We start from the raw sequence: 5,000 nt of genomic DNA, 5'->3' as shown, positions 1-5,000 counted from the left end.
AGGGGGGAGAGCGGGGGAGGAAGGGATGGAGGGAGGGGAGAGGAGGTTCAGAGACAAGTTGATTTATGGCAGTCCCGTTGGTCTTTGGGGAGACGCACGCACGCACACACAAAGGCACAGACACACACACACACGCACAGACACACACACACACACACACGCACACACATACACACAGAGACATGGAAGGCGCTGAACACATGAGAGGAAGTTTGAAGTGAGCAGAGAGCTGAAGTGTCGCTTCAACAACAATGTTTTATCAGCAGATGGAGAATTAAATTAATAATGAACTCAATCAAATAGAATACAGCATCTGGTGAGGGCCTTGTTCTAGCACCAGAGAGACACACAGACAGATCACAGGCTGAGCATGAGATGAGGAGAGTGATGGAGGGGCCAGGAGGAGGAGAGGAGGAGAAGATAGATGGTGGGAGGGAGAGGAGGAGAAAGATGGAGGGAGGGAGGAGGAGGAGAGAGATCACAGACTTAGGATGAGAGGAGGAGAGAGATGGATGGAGGAGAGGAGGAGAGGAGGAGACAGATGGAGGGAACAAGAGGAGGAGAGGAGGAGGAGAGAGATGGAGGGAGAGAGAAGAGGAGAGAGATGGAGGGAGGGAGAGGAGAGAGATGGAGGGAGCAAAAGGAGGAGACAAGGAGAGAGATGGAGGGAGCAAGAATAGGAGAGGAAGAAAGAGGTGGACGGTAGAGATAGAGAGAAGGAAGTAGGAAGAGGAGGAGTTGTGGTAAGGAAGAGAGGAGGGAGATGAGGAGATGGATGAGGGAGATGGATAGAGGAAATAAGGAGGAGGGAGATAAAGGGAAGAAAAGAGGAGGAGGGAAATTAAGGGAAGAGAGATGGAGGGTGGGAGAGAGGGGGCTGAGGTGTGTATGAAAGTGATCTGTTATAGTTCTGTTATGTCACACACACACACATACACACATGCACACGCACCCAAACAAACACAGACACATACATGCACACACACACACACACACACACACACACACACACACACACACCAGTCAGGGGTCTTCATATTTACCCCAGTGCCTGTGCCTGTGTGTGTGCGTGTGTGTGCGTGTGCGCGTGCGTGCGTGCGTGTGTGTGTGTGTGTGAGAGAGAGAGACAGACTTACATTTACTGTAAGCTATATATTAGTCAGAGTGCAGTCTTTAACAGAGGTACTGGGCTGAGTAAAGCCTGATTTGGATGCAGTCTGACTGAGGGACACAGAGTGAGAGTCGAGATAGGAAGGTTTCATCAGCTGCTTGTTAACGATCCAGAGTAGAAGTAGCCGGCAGAGTGTCTCACGAGAATCAGAACAGCCCTGAATTTCCTGAAGGCTTCTTCGCTACGGAGGTACTTTATCTGTTCCGACAACCAGGCCCACTCCTCCCCTAGACCGGCAGAGTTCTTTCATTGGACCAATGTTGTTAGCTCACGCAGAGAAGATTAACATGCAAACATCGAATGTACAATTATTAAATTACTCTCCTGCGGCTTTTTTGGCTGGGTTATCGGGAGAAATTAAGTACTGCTTCAATCTACAAAGCTTTCGGGAAACTGACCAGTTCACCCTGTGTCTAAAGAGAGAGGGAGAGAGAGAGAGAGAGAGAGAGAGAGAGAGAGAGAGAGAGAGAGATAAGAACAGACGGTAAAGAGCAGATTGCACAGACCCCAGAGAACCGAGAGAGAGAGAGAGAGAGAGAGAGAGAGAGAGAGAGAGAGAGAGAGAGCGGGAAAGAGAGAAAGAATAGAATTATCTTGGATTACATTAAATGAGATTGAATTAGACTGTGAACATAGACCAACAGCAGCATGGTCTTAGATTAGTTATTCTAATCGATGTTGTTTGCTGACTTTGAGTTACTGTAGTTTGACGTTTCCTGCTCATCTCTCTCTCTCTCTCTCTCTCTCTCTCTCTCTCTCACTCTCTCTCTCTCTCTCTCTCTCTCGGTTCTCTGGGGTCTGTGCAATCTGCTCTTTACCGTCTATCCTTATTTCTCTGTCTCTCTCTCTCTCTCTCTCTCTCTCTCTCTCTGTCTCTCTCTCTCTCTCTCTCTCTCTCTCTCTCTGTTGGAGTGTGTTTTACAGTGTGGGTGCATATGTATTGTGTGTGTGTGTGTGTGTGTGTGTGTGTGTGTGTGTGTGTGTGTGTGTGTGTGTGTGTGTAGCTGGTTTGGTGCATCAGTAGTTCTTTGTGTGTGTGTGTGTGTGTGTGTGTGTGTGTGTGTGTGTGTGTGTGTGTGTGTGTGTGTGTGTGTGTGTGAAAAAAAGAGAGTCTTATGCTATCTTTGTTACTTTGTTATTATACTGCAGTACTACTCTGCCCTGTGTGTGAGTTAGATAGAGATGTTTGTGTGTGTGTGTGTGTGTGTGTGTGTGTGTGTGTGTGTGTGTGTGTGTGTGTGTGTGTGTGTGTGTGTGTGGCAGGCTAAATGCTGACATGAGCATGCAGTGTGTCGATCAGCACCTTTAGTAATGAATGGCTCCATCTTCTCTCCCTGCTAATCGCTGACACACACACGCAGACACAAACACACACACACACACACACACACACACACACACACACATGCACACACACACACACACACACACACACACACACACACACACACACACATCCCTGATGTGACCATATGGAGCCTGCTGCTCAACCAGGACTAAGTCCCCGTCTGCCACTGCTGCTGTGGCTCTTAGAGAGAGAGAGAGAGAGAGAGAGAGAGAGAGAGAGACACACACACACACACAAAGAGTTTAAAGTTTAAAGTTTATTATGATTTATAGTGCATTCCACCAGGGTCACAACACAGTTTACACCAAATAATAACATTATATTAGATAAATCAGATAAACAAAATAATAAAATAAATGATACATAACAATGGATAAAGAGAAAAAAGTTAAAATTGTAAATTAAAAATGTTATGGAAAAAGGAAAATGATAGGACAGGTCAAAACATTTGAAAAAAATGTTTCATAAAAAAAAAAAAAAAGAAGAGAGAGAGAGACATACAGAGAGAGAGAGAAGGGGGGGGGGTAAGCTCTGTGGAGGCCTGACCCTGCCTATCTACCTCAAGTGTGCTTCCATCTCTCCTCACTCATATTGGTGGTGACTGGTGCGTCGTGACCTATGACCTGTCGGAGTCATCCCAACGTCGGCGTTCTGAAGGAGAAGAATGTCGGGGAGCTGAGAGACTCTTTGTAGTTGCTGCACGGTGTTTATGGAAATGAGCCGCCACTACTGCTCACATTCTCCCATCAGTGCTGTGTGTGAGAGTGTGTGTGAGAGTGTGTGTGTGTGTGTGTGTGTGCGTGTGTGTGTGTGTGTGTGTGTGTGTGTATCTCATCAGCAGAGAGAACAGAGTATTTCATGCCCCACTTAAGGCTTGTGTTTGATACCATTCCTAATTCCGTTTCATGTATTACAATGACCCGTCTTCCAATGAGTTGGTTTATTCTATTATATTTATGATATCTGAGTTGGTTCATTGTAGTATGTCTATGATATCTGAGTTGGTTTATTGTAGTATATCTATGATATCTGAGTTGGTTTATTGTAGTCGTATTTTTGTTATTGACTTTGGCAGGGAGTTACATTGAGACCAAGGCCTCCTTTACAAGCAAGCCCTGCATGCACACAATTTACGTATTACCTATCGAATGCCTTGGAGAGGTCTATAAATAAGGCAGCACAATTTCGATCTCGGCAATTGAACACGTCATCAAAGACAAGTGTAGCAGCTGAGACCGGGCTGTGTCCCGGTCGAAAGTCAGATTGGTGCACATTTAGAATGAGAAGATAAAAAATGTTCCTAACTGCGAGCTGACCAGGGACTCTAGTACTTTAGAAAGGCAGGATAGCTTTCATACTGGACGGTAGTTATCTAGGTCAGAGGGGTCGCCCCCTTTATGGACACAGAGCTGGGTTGTCTTCCAAACCTTGGGGATAACACCCATGATAACAGTCAGATTCAAAATATATGTCAGTGACTCCGCAATCAGGTCCCAACTTGCTTAGGCAGGGAGGAAGAGGAATTTCCACACTTCACGGCCGTAACTGAAGAATCCGAGATAGCACTTAGAAAGTAGCTTGATTTAGCTTTCTCAATTAAGTTTTTTCTCAGTTGTCAGAAAACCGGCCAATCGGCTACTGAGTCAGTATTTCTGTGCACAGCCCCAGCCCAAGCCCTCTACGTGATTTGAAAACCGAGGGGGTTATCCATATTTATGGGATTCACATTTGTATTAACAGCTCTGGACAAGCAGACCACAGCGGACTTCCCATTTGAGCTAACAGTAGCAGATCTAAGAGTGGGGTTCAATGGAATGGGCACAAGATTACGACTGACAACACCCCTGAGCGTATGGACAACTGTAGCGGTAAGACCATAAGGCTTTGATGGTAGGCTAGGGCTTCCCTGAGCGGGGCTTGGACTGTGGATGAGTTAAGACCTTAACCAGGCCTTGAAGTGTGATGAGATGGGGCCAGGCTCCAACATGATTTGGATGGATTCTGTAGACTCTGTAGAACATCTTTTGTTGGTTTCGGGCAGGGTTACACCTCTCCTACAAAGGCCTTTAGTCTGCGTGCGTGCGGGCGTGCGTGCGGGCGTGCGTGCGGGCGTGCGTGCGGGCGTGCGTGCGGGCGTGCGTGCGTGTGTGGACCAGGGGGAGACAGAACAGGAAGGGGCTCAGAAGGTGTTGACTTCGAAGATTAAGGAGGAATTAGAGAGAAGAGAGGGGGGAGGAGAAGGAGGGATGACAGGAGGGGGGGGGGGAGTCGGAGAGATAGTGAAGAGTGGAGTGATAGATGAATATTCAAATCCCTCTGTTTAATTCCACAGGAGAGAGAGGAGATTAAGGAACCTTTCATCTGTGATCTGTGAAGGACAGAGTGTGTGCCTGTGTGTGTTTGATCTGTGTTCTAAACATGTAGGGATCCGTGATCTAAGCATATGTGTTAAAACAACATCAGGCCGCCATTCCAATGTGA

General features: G+C 46.8%; 1 protein-coding gene across 1 annotated transcript in view; it reads left to right on the top strand.

Annotated features, from left to right (window-relative positions):
- The window catches only part of cacna1ha (calcium channel, voltage-dependent, T type, alpha 1H subunit a), a gene marked incomplete at its 3' end in the record, with an annotated part of 59,441 nt that overhangs the window by 15,882 nt on the left and 38,559 nt on the right, over positions 1 to 5,000 (top strand). The window lies entirely within an intron of this gene.

This window comes from Argentina silus (genome assembly GCF_951799395.1).
Source record: "Argentina silus genome assembly, chromosome: 9".
NCBI classification, from domain to species: domain Eukaryota; kingdom Metazoa; phylum Chordata; class Actinopteri; order Argentiniformes; family Argentinidae; genus Argentina; species Argentina silus.
The sequence above is the reverse complement of the archived record's forward strand: the minus strand, read 5'-3'. Positions and strand labels throughout refer to the sequence as shown.